The sequence below is a fragment of the Mirounga angustirostris genome, unplaced genomic scaffold, assembly GCF_029215605.1.
Source record: "Mirounga angustirostris isolate CCGP_5_RB_7025 unplaced genomic scaffold, mMirAng1.0.hap1 SCAF_5, whole genome shotgun sequence".
Classification (NCBI taxonomy): Eukaryota; Metazoa; Chordata; class Mammalia; order Carnivora; family Phocidae; genus Mirounga; species Mirounga angustirostris.
Genome location: NW_026991713.1, coordinates 55,524,461 through 55,546,644, shown reverse-complemented (window position 1 = coordinate 55,546,644; position 22,184 = coordinate 55,524,461). Strand labels below are relative to the sequence as shown.

At 36.2% G+C, this 22,184-nt stretch overlaps 1 long non-coding RNA gene and 1 pseudogene across 2 annotated transcripts in view; both read left to right on the top strand.

The window, feature by feature from the left end:
- The window catches only part of LOC135364416 (uncharacterized), a 240,121-nt gene that overhangs the window by 130,560 nt on the left and 87,377 nt on the right, over positions 1-22,184 (top strand). The window lies entirely within an intron of this gene.
- On the top strand, positions 3,965-4,064 carry LOC123845095 (U6 spliceosomal RNA; annotated as a pseudogene).

Here is a 22,184-nt window from a genome sequence, read left to right as displayed (position 1 = left end):
TTGGGAAAACTGGACTGAAACATGCACAAGAATTAAACTGGACCACTTTCTTACATGATACACAAAAATAAATTCAAAATGGATGAAAGACCTAAATCTGAGATGGGAAACTACCAAAATCCTAGAGGAGAACACAGGCAGAAACCTCTTTGACCGTGGCCATAGCCACTTCTTACTAGATGTGTCACCAGAAGCAAGGGAGATGAACCATTGGGACTTAAGCAAGATAAAAACCTTCTGCACAGCAAAGGAAACAATCGACAAAACTAAAAGACAGCCTATAGAATGGGAGACAATATTTGCAAACAATATATCTGATAAATGGTTAGTATCCAAAATCTATGAAGAACTTATCAAACTCAATGCCCTAAACACAAGCGATCCAGTTGAAATAGGTAGAAGACGTGAATAGATACTTTTCCAAAGAAGACATCCAAATGGCTAACAGAAATATGAAAAGATGTTCAACATCACTCATTATCAGGCAAATACAAATCAAAACCATGATGATATACCACCTCACACCTGTCAGAATGGCTAAAAATTAACAGTACAAGAAACAAAGGGTGTTGGCGAGGTGCAAAGAAAGGGGAACCCTCTTGCACTATTGGTGGGAATGCACACTGGTGCAGCCACTCTGGAAAACAGTATGGAGGTTCCTCAAAAAGTTAAAAATAGAGCAATTGCACTACTAGGTACAAAAATACAGATTTGAAGGAGTACTTGCACTCCAATGTTTATAGCAGCGTTGTCAGCAATAGCCAACTATGGAGAGAGCCCAAATATCTATTGACAAATGAATGGATAAAGAAGATGTGATATATATATATATATATATATACACATACACACACACACACACATTGGAATACACACACACACACACACACACTTTGGAATATTACTCAGCCATCAAAAAAATGAAATCTTGCCATTTGCAACGATGTGGATGGAGCTACAGTGTATAATGCTAAGTGAAATAAGTCAGTCAGAGAAAGACAAGTACTATATGATCTCACTCATATGTGGAATTTAAAAAAGAAACAGATGAACATTTGGGAAGGGGGAAAAGAAAAAAAAGAGAAGGAAACAAGCCTTAAGAGACTCTTAATGAGGGGCGCCTAGGTGGCTCAGTCGTTAAGCGTCTGCCTTTGGCTCAGGTCATGATCTCAGGGTCCTGGGATCGAGCCCCGCATAGGGCTCCCTGCTCCGCGGGAAGCCTGCTTCTCCCTCTCCCACTCCCCCTGCTTGTGTTCCCTCTCTCACTGCCTCTCTCTGTCAAATAAATAAATAAAATCTTTAAAAAAAAAGAGAGAGACTCTTAATGATAGAGAACAAACTGAGGGTTGATAGAGGAAGGAGGGTAGGGGATGGGCTAGGTGGGTGATGGGTATTAAGGAGAGCATTTGTTGTGATGAGCACTGGGTATTGTAGGTAAGTGATGAATCACTGAATTCTCCATAAACCTGTATCTCATTTTATGTTCAATAAAATTTAAATTAAAAAAATGGAATGGTTTGAAATCAATTCTGTTGCATGGAAGGCAAAAGGAGCACAGCATACTAGGAACATACTTTGCAAATGCTTTCTTTTACCAAAACCCATGTGTGGAGGGAGGAGTGTGGGGAAGATAATGAACTCTTAGCTGAACTCATCTTTCTCTCACTACTTGTAAGACAGAAATTTTTTTTTAAATGCAAATGAGAGCAATATTTTTGCTGGTAACAGCAGGAGGTCATATTGGATCAGATGATTTATAGAATTGTTAGTAACCCTGTGTGATTAGGATTGGCCCTACCTTTTTCTTTCTGCCTTTTTGTGCTATGCTTTCTCCATTTATTCCTTCTTAAAAACTCTCTTCATGGAAAGTGGACTAATGTACCTGACAGCAGGAAAATCAGATAACTTATATCAAGAAAAAACAGGATATCTCCCTTTTTAATTAATGAGATTTATTAGATTTGAAGCTAGATAAACAACTCCTATTGGAGTTTCGATGTAGTTCTCTCATTACCAGTTTAATTTATTGAATCCCTCTACTGTACTCTCCTGGTTAATTTTGATATACTCTCCAACAATCCTAAAACCCACTGTTGATACTGTTTTTGTTTATAAGAACTTTTGCAGTATTCAGCTTCTTTATATCCTGTGCAGAGATGGTCAGGTACAATAGAGAAATATGGCATTATAAAATAGTCACAGTAAACAGTCAAGATCTTCTTTGTGAACCACAAAAATGCAGTAGAAAAGGTAAGGAAGAAGAACATTGCTGGAAATGTTATTTGTCCCAAATAATACCAACAGGAAAAAAGTTTCTTTTTAAATAACTGTTAAGAGTTCCTAATTTCAGGCGCCTGGGTGGCTCAGTTGGTTAAGCAACTGCCTTCGGCTCAGGTCATGATCCTGGAGTCCCGGGATCGAGTCCCGCATCGGGCTCCCTGCTTGGCAGGGAGTCTGCTTCTCCCTCTGACCCTGCCCCCTCTCATGTACTCTCTCGTTCTCACTCTCTCAAATGAATAAATAAATTAAAAAAAAAAAAGAGTTCCTAATTTCATTATATGGATAATAGTATGAGTCCTATCCCTGCTGTTAAAAATAGATTTTTTCTCCAAAATGACAAAAACAAATTAAATTTATATCTTAATTTTAATCCTGGTCTAGTTATAACATTTTTTTAAAAAGATTTTATTTATTTACTTCACAGAGAGAGAGACAGTGGGAGAGGGAACACAAGCAGGGGGAGTGGGAGAGGGAGAAGCAGGCCTCCTGCTGAGCAGGAGCCCGGGATGTGGGGCTCAATCCCACGACCCTGGGATCATGACCTGAGTCAAAGGCAGACGCTTAATGATTGAGCCACCCAGGCGCCCCTAGTTCTAACATTTTATTTAATACTTCCATATAGTGAGATCTATTATTGGCAATTGCATGATTAGTGCTAACTCAAAATGACATTGTATCCATTTGACTCCATTTTTAAAGGCACTATTATATAACACCTATGCAAATGTTTTCAAGATCAGCATTTGGTTAATTTTCCTACTTGTTGTTATAACCAAACCCTTTATTAGTTCTATCCTAAACTTTGACACTCAATGTATATGCAGCATTTAGTTTTCATTGAGTTAAAATATATCCCAGTTAGGAATTAAACTCTTTAATATAGTAGTTATGTAATATTTTTATTGTCTTAGTTACTAACACAGTCTAGAAACTCAGCAAAGATTCAACAAATGCTTAGTTTTGAGAACTGAAAATAGGAGAGCAGTTCCTCTACATTAGACAACAAAAGGAAGATTGTTTTGTAGTTAAGCTTTAGGACTAGACTTTGCATCCCCTTAAAAATCTTTCTTTCAGTTTTCACAGTAACAAAGAAATCCTAGTGTTGGAATGACTCATGAGGTATATAGTCTAATTTCTCTAATTTGCAGCAAAACTACGAAGTGGTTGGCCAGTCTCTGGTGAGAAGGAATTTACTACTTCCTAGGGCAGATATGCCTTTTCAGACAGCTCTGACAAGTTTTATATTAAGCTGAAATTCATCTCATTGTGATTTCTATGAATAACAGAATCGTGCACTAAAGCCATCTTCTTGGAAACAGCTTTGGTGTTCCCATTTGGCTTCTCTTCTCTAGATTGTTTAATACTTCCTCATAACCCTTCATATGTTGGTTAGTATGTTTTTGGCTACAAGAAATAGCAAACTTTGATGACAATAACCTTCAACAGTATGTAAAGTTACTTCACATTACAATAAGAGTTAGCATAGATTCTAGTGTTGGTTGATTTAGCTATTCAAGGATGGTATCAAAGACTCAAGTTTTATTTTTCTCCCTTTTTGTTTTCTCCTGTCTTCCCTAATGGTGTCTTCATCATTAAGCTGGTAGGAAGATGGCTTCTTTTCACATATCAGAGAAGATAAGGATGAGAGATTATCTTTTCTTATACATGTCTTTTAAGAACAAGATACACTTTAGCAGCACTATAGTAAAATAGGAACAATACAGAGATTAGTATGGCCCCTATGCAAGGATGACATGCAAATTCGTGAATCATTCCATATATTTTTTTTAAAAGAACAAGAAACACATTTCCACACCCCTCAGCAGGTTTCATGTATCGTTAAAAAAACAGAAAAAAAATTGGGCCTGAAGCAATTTCTGGCAAGGGTGATGAGATTACCTTAATTGTCTTAAAAAAATGATCTGCTGTGAAATAGAATCAATCACATATCTACTGCACCTGGTTTTCATATGCTTTTTTGCTCTATTTTTTCCTTCAGCTTTATTGAGATATAAATGACATATACCATGGTATAAGTTTAAGGTGTACAACATGTTGATTTGATACACTTACATATTGCAAAATGGTTACACTATAGCAGCTAGCTAACGTCAAATAATTACCTCTGTCACGTGAAATAATTACCATTTTTTTATGGTGAGAATATTTAAGTTCTACTTTTTTTTATCCAGTTGATAACAAAGTATGGGATTTTAACTCCTATATATTGAAGGTCATTAATAAGTCACTATTTTTTGTTACCACCAAGCTGTATCTAATAGGAAAGTTTTCTGATAGCACTTTGATAAAAATCAAGGAAATAAATGAAAACTTCACCTTTTCAATAAATAAAGGGGTTAAGTAAAAAAAGGGAGGGGAAGAGTTTCTTATGGAAACAAATGTTGATTCATTTGTATATAATCTACACATATTCTTAGAGTATATCTTTGTATTTTGTGTACTTTGTAAATTATTTTAGATTTACATTAATTGTAGCACTTGAAAACTCCCACACACTCAAAAACAACCATTTCATGTGTTGAAATATGTCATGAGCTTATCTAAAAGTATTGTTGATTGTTCTCAAGCAAAAATTGTATTTTTGTTTGGTAACAAATTTTTGTTCTTTTCATGCTAAGAATGACCTGAGGCTTTTTAATAGTTCTTTTCCACCATGCTCATATTGGGTAGTAATTTAATACATAAAGGGTAAATACGTTGGATGAAACTCACCATATTCTATAGAATCAGATCACTAATCTATTTCTTCTTTAGAAAGATTAAAAATAAACAGCTAAAAATTTCTGAGACATATTGTCCGTTTTGGAAAATGTCAGGCCCCAGTTTGTATTCAATAGGAGTAATTTCAGGAGATTTCTCTGATGCAGTCCTTCTAAAATTTTGTCAGGGTGACAATACCTTGTTTATCCCCTGATTAATGTATTACTTTTAAAGAACAGCTGAAGAGATCTGATGTGTCAGTTCATTTAAATGCTGCCATTTTGCTTTTGTTCAGGAGCACAACAAATCACCCTCACACCATGATGAATAAGATCTTGCCATTTGCTGCTGTAAATGTCTGATTAATCTTCATGCCTTAGGCAGACAAAGGGGGATGAGGAAGAAGGAAGGAGGAGGAATTCCTTTAAATCCATATTTCCCAGAACTCTCCTGACAGACTGTGCAACTTCTGATTTATGTGATATGGTAAGCGACCTAGAGGATGGCTCACATCGTTTGCAGCTTAACTTCTTTGAAAACTAAAACACAGACCCATGATTGTCAGCAAGTCACACGGATGGCCTTGACTTTTCGGTAGAATAATCAATTGTCTAAGTGTGTGACAAAAAATACATATATATAAAATTTCTTATATTGGCATTATTTCACTTTATATATGTGGTTGGATTTAGTATATGCTACCCTGGCCTTGAAGAATTTACTTCTTTGGACTCTCTAACCTTGGTCAGTGTCACCACCATCTATCTGTTCAGTTGTTTATGTTAAGGAACATGGAGTCTTTCTTGAGTCTTTCTGTTACTCACATCTTCACTGTATTTCTCAGGTCTTTCCCAAATCCTTGCACTCTACCCTGTTGCCATAGCCTCTGCTCTGCTTTAGTTTTTATCAGCTTTAGTGTAAGTAATTTCAGTAACTTTTTTACAAGATGTTCTCCACTCCCTTTTCCCCTCAATAACCTGTTCTTTACACTGTGGCAACATGGCAACATGTTCAAAGATAAACTTCATTATTTCATTAGCTTATTTGTTGAACATCTCCCAATCTCCACACTTGCCTCCCAGAATTTCTTGTAAGGATAAGTACAAATAACATCCATGCCGTGTCCCTCCAAATATGGCTTCAGGCTACCGTTCTGACCTCAGTTTCCTACATGGGCTGCTCCCCCTTTCTAAGCCTAGAAAATACACTGGATGAGAGACTCAACATACAAGGCTCCTCCTACATGTTACTTTCCCTTCTGTACATTTAGACGTAGTGAACACTCTCATCCTCTCTTCCCATAGCATTTTATATATTTCTATTAGAGATTTTTATTTCTCTGTAGTTATTTTAGGATATTGCATCTTTTTCTCTGTATAAGACAGATTGTGCTTTATTCCAGCATCTCATAGCTAACTACTACTAATCACTCTAACAAAGAAATCTGGTACCATCAAAATGAAAACAACAGGGGCGTCTGGGTGGCTCAGTTGGTTAAGCGTCTGCCTTCAGCTCAGGTCATGATTCCACGGTTCTGGGATCAAGCCCCACACCAGGCTCCCTGCTCAGCGGGAAGTCTGCTTTTCCTTCTCCCTCTGCCCTTCCACCCCACTCATGCGTGCACTCTCTCTCTCTCTCTCTCCAATCAATCTTTAAAGAAAATGAAAGTAACAAAAGCTGCTTAAATTTTTTTTTTTTAAAGATTTTATTTATTTATTTATTTGAGACAGAGAGAGAGACAGAGAGCATGAGAGGGAGGAGGGTCAGAGGGAGAAGCAGACTCCCCGCCAAGCAGGGAGCCCGATGCGGGACTCGATCCCGGGACTCCAGGATCATGACCTGAGCCGAAGGCAGTCGCTTAACCAACTGAGCCACCCAGGTGCCCTAAATTTTTTTTTTTAATTCCCCAGAAGGACATATATGTAGTTCTAGGCCTTCCAGTAAATTCTTCAGTGATTTTTATGGGCACCCTTCCCTTAAGTAGTATCACTGGTTGAGAACTACTGAAAGATCCATATTTATAACTTAAGTCCTTAGCACAGTTCCCAGTAAAGAGTAAGCACTCAAGAAACTTGTTAAATGGCTGACTCAAAGTATACTTTCTAATTTAGGTGTTTCTTATAGGTCTGGCTTATTTATCATTATTATAGCTCTTTACTTTCTAAGCATGCTCCTTTGAACCCTCTTACAGAAATCCTTGATCATTGGAGGATTATGTAATCCAGAAACATCACCTTCCATTCCTCTTCATCACTGTCATCTACTGACCTGCTGGCATTTACCTATTAAGCAGAATTTTAACACCAGACATCTCTTCCTTTAACCCAAATCTTGTCTACATCCTACATTAATTCAGTAATTATTTAGCTACTTCCTGCTGAGCTTGGGAGTTCCTACCTTTGTATTTTCTTGAGTTATTTATCAGCTCCTTATCATTAATCTTTTCATTCATTTATTTCTTCAGAATAAAAAAATGCTCTTTGTTTTCACATCTTCAAAAATACTCTAATGTCTCCAGCCTTGTACTCGCAGCAAGCATCTTTCTCCTTCAATTACGTCTCTTAAATGAGTTGTATGCATTTTCACATATTCTTCTTCCTCTATTATTTCTCAAATGACTGCCATCTAACCTCAATCTTTATGACCTCAATTATATCATTTCAAAAATGATCTCTCTTTTGCTAAATTTAGTGGAAAATTTTGTGTTCTTCTGTTTCTTACTCTACCATATGACAATATCACTCATTGAAATTTTTTGGGATGCTTTTTGGCTGTCTCATTCTTTTTCTCTATTCCCATATCTATTTAGGCTCCTCCTCCTTTACCTATTCCTTAAATATTGGTGTTTTCCAACATTCTTTCTGTCCCTGGTCTCTTCTTTTACTGTCATTCTCACACCATGTGAACTTAGCCAGCGCCACAGTCATATTTGTGGGTTGTAATTTGTGATCAGTGAGCCCTTGATGGTCCATGCAATCAGTGTCTTTAAGGGACTTCATGCATTGCCTTTTGGAAGGGTTTGTGAATCCTTAGAACTTTCATTCAAAGTAAATTGTGGTGTATGCATATAATGAAATATTCATATTGAAAGGGGAATGAAGTACTGATACATGCTATAACTCGAATGAACCTTGAAAACATGCTAAGTTAAAGAAGCCAGAGTCAAAAATTTATATATTGTATGATTCCACTTGTATGAAGTATCCCAAATAGGTAAATCTATAGAGACAGAAAGAGGAAAGTGGTTGTCAGGGCTGGGGAGAGGGGAAATTGGTAATGATTACTTAATGGGAAAAGGATGTTTTCAGGTGATGATGATAAGGTTTTAAATTAGAGAGTGGTGATGGCACAACATAGTGAATGTACTATATACCACTGAATTGTAAAATGGTTAATTGTATGTTGTGCGAATTTTACTTTAAATATAAAAAATTAACGGGCTTATTTCTTAACCCTCACCAAAAGAAAGGTCCAAAGAGGGAGCGCCTGGGTAGCCTAGTCAGTTAAGCCTCTGTCTTTGGCTTAGGTCATGATCCCGGGGTCCTGAGATTGAGTCCTGCATCAGGCTCCTTGCTCAGTGGGGAGAGAGCAGGGAGCCTGCTTCTCCCTCTCCTCCTGCCTCTTCCCTCTTCTTTTGCTCTCTCTCTCTCTCTCAAATAAATAAATAAAATCTTAAAAAAAAGAAAGGTCCAAGGATTTTATAGTATCGGATTTTTTCCAGTTTTATTAAGATATAGCTGACATATAACATTGTATTAATTTAAGGTACTTAATACAGTGATATATGTATATATTACAAAAGGATTACCACAGTAAGTTTAGTTAACATCTATCACCTCACAAAGTTATAATTTTTTTCCCTTGGGATGAAAACTTCTAAGACATACTCTCTTAGCAACTTTGAAATATGCAATACAGTGTTGTTAACTGTAGTCACCATACTATACATTACCTCCCCAGAACTTATTTATCTTAAAACTGGAAGTTTGTACCTTTTGTTTGCATTTATCCCATATCACCCACCACCTAACCCTCATGTCCAGCAACCAGCAATCTGTTCTCTGTATCTATGAGATTGGTTTTTTTTTTTTAGATTCCACATATAAGTGAGATAATAAAGTATTTGTCTTCCTCTGTCAGACTTATTTCACTTAGCATAATGCCTTCAAGTCCATCCTTATTGTTGCAAATGGCAGGATTTCCTTCATTTTTATGACCAAGTAATATTCTACGTGTACATATACCACATTTTCTCTGTACATTCATTTCTCAGTGGACACTTACGTTATTTCCATGTCTTAGCTATTATAAATAATGCTGCAGTGAATATGGGGGTGTAGGTATCTTTTTGAGATAATGATTTGATTTCCTTCAGATAGATACTCAGAAATGGAATTTTTGGATCACATGGTAGTTCTATTTTTAATTTTTTGAGAACCTTCCATACTGTTTTTCATAGTGGCTGGACAACTTTACATTCTCACCAGCAGTGCACAAGAGTTCCTTTTCTTCACATCCTTGCCAACACTTCTTATCTCTTATCTTTTTGATAATTGCCATTCTAATAGGTGTGAGGTGATGTAACCATATCTCATTATGGTTTTGATTTGCATTTTCTGATGATTAGTGATGTTGAGCACCTTTTTGCATACTTGTGGGACATTTGTATAGTCCTAAGTCTTCTTTGGAAAATGCCTTTTCTGTTCCTCTGCCCATATTTAATCAGACTGTTTGATTTTTTGCTTTAAGTTGTATGAGTTCTTTATATAATTTGGATGTTAACCTCTTAAGAGATATATGATTTGCAAATATTTTTTCCTCATTAGGTATGTTGTCTTTTAATTTTGTTAATCATTTCCTTTGCCATTCAGAAGCCTTTCAGTTTGATGTAGTCCCACCATTTATTTTTGCTTTTGGTATTAAAGCAAAAAAATCATTGCCAAGGCCTATATCAGTGTTTCTTCTAGGGATATCGTGGTTTCAGGTCTTACATTCAAGTCTTTAATCCATTCTGGGTTGATTTTTGTGTATGATGTAATATAGTAGTACAGTTTCATTTTTTTTTATGTGGCCATCCATTTTTCTCAGCATCACTTATTAAAGAGACCAACCTTTCCTCATTGTGTATTCTTGGTTCTTGTGTCATAAATTAATTGACCATATATGTGTGGGTTTATTTCTGGATTCTCTATTCTATTCCATTGATATAGGTGTCTGTCTTTATGCCAATGTCATACTGTTTTGATTACTATAACTTGGTAATGTAGTTTGAAATCAGAAAGTTTGACATCTCTAGCTTAATTTTTTCTCAAGTTTGTTTAGGTATTCAAAGTCTTTTGCGGTTCCATACAAATTTTAGGATTGTTTTTTCTCTATAAAAAATGCTGATGGAATTGCATTGAATCTATAAATTACTTTGGGTAGTATTGACATTTTAACAATATTCATTCTTCCAATCCATGAGCTTGGAGTATCTTTTCATTTATTTGTGTCTTCTTCAATTTCTTTCATTAATGTCTTACTGTCTTTAGTATATGGATCTTTCACCTCATTGATTAAATACATTCCTCAGTATTTTATTCTGTTTGATGAAATTGTAAATGAGATTGTTCTCTTAATTTCTTTTTCAGATAGTTTGGTGTTAGTAGATATAAATGCAACTGATTTTTGTATATTGATTTTGTATCCTACAACTTTACTGAATTTATTAGTTCTAATAGTTTTTTGATGGGTCTTAAGGTTTTTCTGTATATAGTATCATGGCATCTGCAAATAGAGTTTTACTTTTTTTCTTCTAATTTAGAGGCTTTTCTTTCTTCTTCTTGACTAACTGCTCTGGCTAGGACTTCCTGTACTATGTCAAATAAAAGTGGTGAGAGTGGGCAGCCTTGTCTTATTTCTGATCTTTAAAGAAAAGGTTTCAGCATTTTTCACCATGTTAGCTGTGGGCTTATCATATATGGCCTTTGTTATATTGATGTTCATTCTATTTTCTCTATACCCAGCTTGTTGAGAGTTTTTTCATGAATCGGTGTTGAATTTTGCCAAATGCTTTTTCTGCATCTGTTGAGATGAACGTAGGATTTTTATCCATTTTGTTTGTGTGGTATGACACATTGATTTGTGGATGTTGAACCTAGAACATGTTCCACTTGATCATAGTGTATGATCCTTTTAATGTATTGTTCAATTTGGTTTGCTAATATTTTGTTGAGGATTTCTGCATCTGTAGTTCATCAGGGATGTTGGCCTGTAATTTTCTTTTCTTGTGGCATCCTTCTCTCATTTTGATATCGGGGTAATGCTGGCTTTGTAAATGAGCTTTCATGTGTTCCCTTCCTCTCTGTCTTTTGGAAGAGTTTGAGAAAATTAGTATTAATTCTTTTTTGAACGTTTGGTAGAATTCACCAATGAAGCCATTTTCTTCTGGACTTTTGTTTGTTGGGAGATTTCTGATTCTTGGTTAAATCTCCTTACTAGTACTTGGTCTATTCAGATTTTCTATCTCTTTATGATTCAATCTTGGTAGATTGTATGCTTCTAGGAATTTCTTTATTTTATGTTGTCCAATTTGTTATTGTATAATAGTTCGTAGTAGTTTCTCATGATTCTTTGTATTTCTGTGCTATCAGTTGTAATATCTCCTCTTTCATTTCTAATTTTACTTATTTGAATCCTCTTTTTTTTCTTGGTAAGTCTAGTTAAAGATTTATCTGTTTTATTTATCTTTGCAAAACACCAGCTCTTTGTTTCTTTGATCTTTTCTATTGTCTTTTTAGTTTTTATTTTATTTATTTCTACTCTGACCTTTGTTACTTTCTTCCTTTTACTAACTTTGGTGTTCATTTGTTCTTTCCTAGTTCCTTGAGGTGTGTAGTTAGGTTGTTAATTTTAGTTAATTCTTTTTTCTTAATGTTAGACTTTTATCACTTTGAACTTCCCTCTTTGGAGAGATTTTGCTGTATCATATACATTTTGATAGGCTGTATTTCCACTTTCATTTGTCTCAAGATATTTTTTTATTTTTCTTTTGAGTTCTTCTTTGACTCATTGGTTGTTCAGTAGCATGTTGTTTAATCTCCATACATTTGTGAATTTTCTGGTCTTCTATTTATAATTGATTTCTAGTTTCATGACGTTGTTGGTGAAGGGCCTTGATAAGGTTCCACTCAAATTTATTTAGACGTGTTTTGTGACCTAACATATCATCTGTTCTAGAGAATGTTCCATATGTACTTGAGAAGAATGTGTTTTCTGCTGATTTTGGGTGGTATGTTCTATAAATATCTGTTAATAGATATTTATATACAGATATTTGATTGTATATAGATGATATAGATCATTATATACAATGATCTATCTATTGCTAAAAGTGGGTATTGAAGTCCCGTATTGTTGTATTTCTGTCTATTTCTCCCTTCAGGTCTGTTTTTTGTTTTTGTTTTTGCAAAACAGTCTATGAGTATCCTGCATCAGAATCATCTGGTGTGAGTTTGTTTAAAAAAAAAAAAGGCAAATTCCTAGCTAGCCCCCTAAGAGACCTATGGAATTATAGTCTCTGAGGCTAGGTTTTAAACATCTTAATTTTTAGTAACTATCCTAGATTATCAGCTTTATGCAAAAGGTATACATATCTCTGGGGCACATAAAGACTTTGCAAAGAAGTGTAGAGGCTCAAATAATTCTCAGAGAATCAATTTCCAAATTCCCAATTTTCACATGTGCTATTCCTAAAGCTAATATCCTTGAGAATGTACTTGGATTATTCTAGTTTTCTTTTCTCACATCCCTTCTTATACCAGGTCATCTAGTTCACAAATGAGGCCTTACCGACTGAATCTAGCAATGGTACAGTGACTCCAATATGTAAATCCTCCAGGGTACCAAATACAGAGATAATTTAAAATATTGATGTTTATGTTGAGAAGGCAAATGCCACTAATGAATAGAAAATAAATCTTTCTGCAAGCACAGTGACTTCTAATTATATTCTTTCAACAAAATGAAAAGAGAACCAATTGAGTTGTCAGCTTATAGATCATTAAACATAATTTTTGATAATGGATTGCTGAAATTTTTGATATATAACTCAAAAGGAGTTTAAAGTGTCATGTTATATTGCTATTATGAAACTTTCCAATTCCATCTACTTATTTATGTGAACAGTGTTTCTCAGTAATTAATTAAAAAATAGGAATAGATTTATGTTAAAAGCTTTCTCATTCTGGTCAGAAATAATATTTACCCTTGGATACATTATCTAATTTGGGATGGAGTAACTTTCATCTCATTAAAACATAAATTTCCAATGAATTTAAAAAATTTTAATCAAAGTTTAGTTGACATACCATATTATATTAGTTTCAAGTATAAAACAGTGATTTGACATCTATGTACGTTATGAAATGCTCAGCACATGTGTAGTTACCATCTGTTACCATACAAAGTTATTACAACATTACTAACTGTATTCCTTATGCTGTACTTTTCATCTCTTTGACATTTATGTCAAAATTGGAAGCTTGTAACTCTTAATGCCCTTCACCTATTTCACCCATCTCCCTGTAATAGGCTACCAGTTTGTTCTCTGTATTTGTGAATGTTTTTGGGTTTTTTTTTTTTTCCTATTTGCTTATTCATTTGTTTTGGTTTTTAGGTTACACATATAAGTGAAATCATATGGTATTTGTATTTCTCTGTGTGACTTATTTCACCTAGCATAATACCCTCTAGGTCTATCCATGTTGTTGCAAATGGCAAGATGTCATTCTTTTTTATGGCTGAATAATATTCCATTATACATCATCTTTATCCATTCATCTATTAACAGACACTTGAATTGCTTCTGTATCTTGGCTATTGTAAATAATGTTGCAATGAACATAGGGGAGCATATATTTTTTTGAATTAGTATTTCTGATACCTACTCTGAAGTGGAATTACTGGGTTTTATATTTCCATTTTTAAATTTTTGAGGAAGCCCCATACTTGAAATTCCTCTAGATCTGAGTTCCATGGATGCATGGATTGCATCTACTTTGGGTATATAACCGGTACTCAAAAATATTGTTGATAAAAGACTTGGATGAATAAATGCCCTTTCATTAATATCATAACATATTCTAAGGTCTGGAACATAAAGACATCCACATAAATTTTACTATGCACTAAGAATAAAATGTAGCAGAAGATTCCCGTGGAAGATGGTAGGGTAGGAGGACCCTAGGTTTACCTTGTTCCACAGATACAACTAGACAACACTCACATTGGTATAAATAACCCAGACACTGACCAAAAGACTGGAAAAATAAACTTCATAACTAAATGTAGAGAAAAGGCCATATTGAAAAGGATAGGAAGGGCAGAGTTGCAGTCTGGAACTAAACAGACTTGCAGGACTGTCCTCAGAAGGAAGGGATGCCACAGGCACAGAGAGGGGAGAAAACAGACCCCCACACTGGGGACCCCACATGAGGAAGACGAATCCCTATAACATTTGTTTTTGAAAACCAGAGGGGCGGAATTTCATGAGTTCTTACAACCAGCAGGATTTAAAACCTGGAATTTAAAAAACTCAGCAGGTTTGGCTCTGGGAGAGCTGGTGGGCTATAGGAAACTGAGTCCCCACCATTAAAGAGACAATACAACAAACAGCCCATGGAGATACAGCATAGAAATATCAGTTTGAAAGGTGCCTGGAGAGGTCATATGGGAGAGGGACTTATTTACTAATCTCAGAGCATGTCCTACAGGGAAAGAAATCACTGGGGGAACTCCTCCAGGAACAAAGGAACTGGCAGGTTTTATTTCCCTCCGCTACACACAGTGTAAACACACTTCCACCTGCCAGACTCTCTGTGTAACTTGGTAGCACTGCCACCCTGCCCGCCCACCCATGCTTCCACCAATCCACTCTTCAGGATGGTCTGCTTCAGTCCCAGTACAGCAGAGCCCCTCCCACAGAGGACTAGGGGGCACAAAAACCTTGCTAGCACTGCTTCTCTGCTGCACCACCTCTGCACTGTGCTTCAGTGGATCTGCCCTTTCCAATAGTCTCTTGGCCAGAGCCCATAAAGGGTGGCACTACAGGCTTAGCAGTGTGCAAGCAGCCCCAACAGTGGCCAGCACCACTCCAAAGTGACTCCTGCCCCAGAGAGAGGGAAAGAACCACATGCACCAGTTAGATGTAGGCCCCAGCAATGGTCTAGAGGCAGACAACTGGTCTGATTGCAGGCCCCACCCACCAACAAAAGTATCTCATGAGACAACATAGGGAAAGCACCCTGCAGTTTAGTGCTACTGCATCTCTGGCAAATTCCTGGTCTGACTCAATTCAAGCCCAAGGTGTCCCAGACTGGCCCACTACCACAAAGACCAAACACTGCTCACAATAGGCAAAGAGAACCATTGCAGACTGTGCTGAAGAAAAATGCAGCTCACCCACAACAGCAGAGCATCACACAGAGGAGACACCCCTGAAGCACCAGGTTCTGCTGAACAGGGGACACTGCATGGCAGGGCACTGCAGTACCTCTTCTTCACAAGACCATTACTTTCAAGTGTAGGAAACATAGCTGCCTACCCTAACACAGAGAAATAGACAGAGAGTTAGACAAAATGAGGAAACAGAAGTGGCACCTGGGTGGCTCAGTCAGTTAAGCATCTGACTCCTGATTTCAGCTCAGGTCATGATATGAGGGTCGTGAGGTTGAGCCCCACATCAGGCTCCACACTCAGTGGGGAGTCCGTTTGAAATTCTTTCTCTTCCTCTCCCTTTGCCCCTACCCCCTCTCAAATAAATCTTTAAAAAAAGGAGACCGAGGAATATGTCCCAAATGAAAGAATAGGACAAAATCACAGAAAGAGACCTAAGTGAAACAAAGATAAGCAATATGCCTGATAGAGAATTTAAAGTAATGGTCATAAAGATACTTACTGGACTTGAGAAAAGAATGGAGGACATTAGCAAGACCCTTAACAATGCGATTTAAAAAAAGAACCAATCAGAGATGAACACAATAAATGAAATTAAAAATACAGTAAATAGTAGACTAGATGAAGCAGAACAAGTCAGCAACCAGAAGGACAGACTAATGGAAAGTAATCAAACAGAGCAGGTGAGAGAAAAATATATGCAAAACAAGAATAGACAGGGAACTCAATGACACCTTCAGATATAATAGCATTCACATTATAGGGATCCCAGAAGAAGAGAAAGAAAAAGGGGCAGAAATTTTAATTTGGAAGAATAATAGCTGAAAACTTTCCAAATCTGAGGAAGGAAATAGAAATCCAGATGCAGGATGCACAGAGAGACCCCAACAAAATCAACCCAAGGAGGTCCACTTTAAGACACATAGTAACTAAGATGGCAAAAAATAGTGATAAAGAGAGAATTTTAAAAGCAGCAAGAGAAAAGAAAGCAATTACATATTAGGGAAGCCCATAAGGCTATCAGCTGATTTTTCAGCAGAAACTTTGCAGGCCAGAAGAGAGTGGTAGTATATATTCAAAGTGCTAAAAGGAAAAAAATCTGCAGCCAAGAAAACTCTATCCATCAAGGCTATCATTCAGAATGGCAGGAGAGTACAGAGTTTCTCAGACAAACAAAAGTTAAAGGAATTCATGCTCACTAAACCAACCCTACAAGAAATGGTAAAGGGGACTCTTTGAGTGGAAAGGAATGACCATAAGCAAGGGTAAGGCAAGTAGGAAGCACCAAAGCAGTAAAAATAAGTATATCTGGGGGTACCTGGGTGGCTCAGTCATTAAGCGTCTGCCTTTGGCTCAGGTCATAATCCCAGGGTCCAGGAATCGAGCCCCGCATATTTATTTATTTATTTATTTATTGGTAGAATTCCCCTGGTCATGATCTCTCTTCTTTCATTCATGATTTTATTAATTTGGGTCCTTTCTCTTTTCATTGATAAGTCTGTCTAGGGTTTTATTGATCTTATTAATTCTTTCAAAGAACCAGCTTCTAGTTTCATTGATCTGTTCTACTGTTCTTCTGGTTTCTAATTTCATTTATTTCTGCTCTAATATTTATATTTTTCTTCTCCTGCTTGTTTTAGGCTTCATTTGCTATTCTTTTTCCAGCTTCTTTAGGTGTAAGGTTAGGTTGTGTATTTGAGACTTTTCTAATTTTTCTAATGTTCTTCCTTCTTATGACTGCCTTTACTGCATCCCAAAGGTTTTGAACAGCTGTTTTCATTTTCATTTGTTTCTGTGAATTTTGCATTTCTATACACTAACAATGAGACAGAAGAAAGAGAAATTAAGGAATCAATTCCATTTACAATTGCACCCAAAACCATAAGATACCTAGGAATAAACCTAACCAAAGAGGTAAAGGATATGTACTCTAAAAACAACAGAACATTTATGAAAGAAATTGAGGAAGACACAGGAAATGAAAAAACATTCCATGCTCATGGATTAGAAGAATAAATATTGTTTAAAAAGTCTATGCTACCCAGAGCAATCTACACATTCAATGCAATTCCTATTAAAATACCATCAACATTTTTCACAGAGCTAGAACAAATAATCCTAAAATTTGTATGGAACCAGAAAAGACCTGAAATAGCCAGAGGAATGTTGAAAAAGAAAACCAAAGCTGGTGGCATCACAATGCCAAACTTCAAGCTCTGTTACAAAGCTATAATCATTAAGACAGTATGTTACTGGCACAAAAACAGACACATGGATCAGTGGAACAGAATAAGGAACTCAGAAATGGACTCTCAACTCTATGATCAACTAATTCTTGACAAAGCAGGAAAGAATATCCAAAGGGAAAAGGACAGTCTCTTCAATAAGTGATGCTGGAAAACTTGGACAGCCACATGTAGAAGAATGAAACTGGACCATTTTCTTATACCATACACAAAAATAGACTCAAAATGGGTGAAAGACCTCGATGTGAGACAGGAATCCATCAAAATCCTAGAGGAGAACACAGGCAGAAACCTCTTCGACCTCAACCGCAGCAACTTATTGCTAGATATTTCTCCAAAGACAAGGGAAACAAAAGCAAAAATGAACTATTGGACTTCCTCAAGATAAAAAGCTTTTGCACAGCAAAGGAAACAGTCAACAAAACTAAAAGGCAACCTACAGAATAAGGGAAGATATTTGCAAATATCTTATTAGATAAAGGGCTAGTATCCAAAATCTATAAAGAACTTACCAAGCTCAACACCCCAAAAGACAAATAATCCAGTCAAGAAATGGGCAGAAGACATGAACAGACATTTCTCCAAAGAAGACATCCAAATGGCCAACAGACACATGAAAAAATGCTCCACATCACTAGGCATCAGGGAAATACAAATCAAAACCACAATGAGATACCACTTCACTCCAGTCAGAATGGCTAAAATTAACAAGACAGGAAGGAACAACTGTTGGCAAGGAAGTGGAGAAAGGGGAACCCTCTTATACTGTTGGTGGGAATGCAAGCCGGTACAGCCACTCTGGAAAACGGTATGGAGGTTCCTCAAGATGTTAAAAATAGAGCTACCCTATGACCCAGCAAGTGCACTACTAGGTATTTACCCCAAAGATAACAAATGTAGTGATTTGAAAGGACACCTGCACCCCAATGTTCATAGCAGCAACATTCACAATAGCCAAACAGTGGGAAGAGCTGAGATGTCCATCGACAGATGAATGGATAAAGAAGATGTGGTGTGTATATATATAACACACACACACACTGGAATATTACTCAGCCATCAGAAAGGATGAATACTTACCATTTACATCAACATGGATGGAGCTAGAGGGTATTTTGCTGAGCAAAATAAGTCAATCAGAGAAAGACAATTATCATATGGTTTCACTCATATGCAGAATATAAGAAACAGAGCAGAGGACCGTAGGGGAAGGGAGGGAAAACAGAATGGGAAGTCATTAGAGAGGGAGAAAAACCATGAGAGACTCTTAACTCTAGGAAACAAACTGAAGGTTGCTGGAGGGGAGGTAGGAGGGGGCATAGGGTAATTGGGTAATGGGTAATGGGCTTTAAGGAGGGCATGTGATATGATGAGAGCTAGGTGTTATATGCAACTGATAGATTATTGGAACACTACATCTGAAACTAATGATGCACTATAAGTTGGCTAATTGAATTTAAATTAAAAAAATAATCCCTACTCCATAGAAATGTCAGAGGAAGATGAGAAATCTACAGAAAACATGAAAAGTTTAAGAACTCTATTAGCATACAGTTTAACCAATCCAATGCTGTCACAATATTTAAATCTTTTTTTCTGCTTGAATTTATTTTTTAAAATTTATTTTATAATTTTTTATTATTATTATGTTCAATTAGCCAGCATATAGTACATCTTTAGTTTTTGATGTAGTGTTCAACGATTCATTAGTTGCATATAACACAGTGCTCTGGACTCCGGGAACTAACTAAAATCTTATACTTTGTCGGTTTTCTTTCTTCCTTCCTTCCTTCCTTCCTTCCTTCCTTCCTTCCTTCCTTCCTTCCTTCCTTCCTTCCTTCCTTCTTTCCTTTCCTTTCCTTTCCTTTCCTTTCCTTTCCTTTCCTTTCCTTTCCTTTCCTTTCCTTTCCTTTCCTTTTTCCTTTCCTTTCCTTTCCTTTCCTTTCCTTTCCTTTTTTCCTTTCCTTTTTTTTACTTGACAGAGAGAGAGAGCACAGCAGGCAGAGGGAGAGGGAGAAGCAGGCTCCCCGCTCAACAGGGAGCCCGATGTGGGGCTTGACCCCAGGATCATGACCCGAGCCGAAGGCAGACACTTAACTGTCTGAGCCACCTAGGCACCCCAGTTTTCTTTCTTTTTAATCTTATATTTTCTATAAGCTATTTTCTTACATTCTTATATTTTTATATCCATTTTTCATCAAGCCTATCTTGGTTTTTTTCCTTTCTTATCTGAATGTTGTTTCAACCTCACAGTAACACAGAATCACTCAGAACACACCACAATAACTTTTCAGTGGCAATAATTGAGTTTGCTTTTATTTATGGGACAGTCTTTTGCCATTAGTACATTCATACTCCATTCACCATTAAAGACTTCAAAATCTCAATTTAAATTTTGTTCAGATCTATTGGTGCCATCCCTTTTTATTCTGTTCACCTGGGTTTTGCCTTTCTGATAAAAATTCTGGGTCTTGTACTTTGATTGAGTGGATTCAGAATATATGGTATTTGTAGGATCCTATGAAGTAGAAATTATACTTAGATCTTTAAATCTTAAGATCTTTTACTTTTCCCAGCATATACTCTACCCAACAAATAAACTGTGTAGAGGTGTTCCATGTCTTAGTACGTTTGGAGAACACTAGCATAACTCTTTGTTGGAGAAGCCATTTTAATTTTAAGGCTCTGATAATTCTACAGTGAATAAATTTACTGATATTTCCCAGAGCTATTTTACCATAGACATCATATTTTCAGCAATTTCTATTAAACTCTGGGATTAAAATTGTAGGGACACTTTGGAAAATGCTAATATGGTAAATTGTTTTCACTTCATAAATGAATCAAATGAAACCCACATTAGTGATGATACAGTACTATCACTAAGATAGTTATTGGCAGAATTGGGAGTAGCATCCAGCTCTTCTGCCTCTCAATCTTGAACACAAGGCTAATGTTCTTAAAGAAGATAGATAGGTATGCAAGTTTATGAAACAATCTGTGGAATCTTTAAAATTACTAAGACATCATATATAAAACAGATGGCTGAGCTAATGCTGTGATTTAACTAAGTTTATGTTTAATATCACTTTTAATGATTTTAAAATATATCAGTGAAAAATATTTCATACTGACATTTAAGAAAGATAGTCAAGTAATCCACTTGTAAAATCATATGAGATTTATGGTGTATTCTCAGTTTGGCCATGGCAAGTGACTTGAAATTAGTTTCTAGATGGGAGCATAAGTCAAATATAGTGCATATAGTGAGATTATATTCTAGTAAATATTTGACAGGGACTTTTCTTGTAGAAAGAATGGAGAAATGCTGTTGGGATGGTCATATAATTTGCTGGATTAGTAACTAGGTAAAATAACCTACTATATAGTGTTAAAGAATTGAGGATAACTTGAAGCTTTTTAGTACTCTCATCTTGATCTTGTCTTATTCAGTGCTTTTATCAATAACCAGGAAGAAAATATAAAAGGGAGAATTATAAAAGTTGCTGATGGTATAAATTTCCAAGAAACTGTGAATTAGATAGAAATCAGAATGTAGGTTTTAAAGTGTTTTGACAGGCTATAGCCATTCAATGCATTTGGTCTAACATGATGAAATTCAGTAAGGATAAACGTAAAGTTCTGATGATCTAGAAAGCAAAGAAAACAAACTAAGCAGTCTTGTGCAAATCCAGGATGGAGAAATGTGCATCTTCAGGTCAAGTGCAAAAGTGTGATGAAGGCATTTAGTGAATTGTACTCCAAATTTCCAAGGGTGGTGAGAGTTAAGAGAAAAAGGTTAGAAGCAGAATGGTGTAATGAAAAGAAGGTAGGCTTCAGAATCAGGAGTCCAGGATTTGGTATACATGTTCAAATTACAGATCCATTACTTACTAGTACACAGAAGAGCTGTGCCTCAGTATTGAGAAATACTTAGACCTGGATCGAGTACTACTTCCTTCCCACCTATCAAATCTGAAGAGCAAGACCTGAAAGGATTAAACTGTTTTCAAGTAATTTAACTACAACCCAGAACAAAACAAAAATATCCAGCACTCAAAGAAGCAAAAATCACTAAAAAAATTTCCAGGCATACTTGCTAATAGACTAGATGTAGTAAGAAGAGACAAGGCACAGAAATGGGAGGATCAATAATGACTCTGAATGTTTGAGCAAAAATATATACTGTGATGCCCTTTAATAAAATGGGGAGACAGGACAGGGGTCAGTATAACAGAGTTGGGGAAAACTGTAATAAATCCAGGTGGAGCTGACAAATACACAATTGGATATGTGAGTCAGTAGCTGAAAAGAAAGTCTGAAGCCAGAACTATACATTTAGAACTTTCCAAAACACATAGCTCATCAGAAATGGAACTATAGAATTCTTTCTGGAACCATTAATAAGAAGTAAACATATTTTGCTGTTTGTCTTTTGGCTGTTAGGTATATTTTGCAGTAAAATTTGCAATGTAAACTTAAAAAAAATTCTAGGCATGCAAA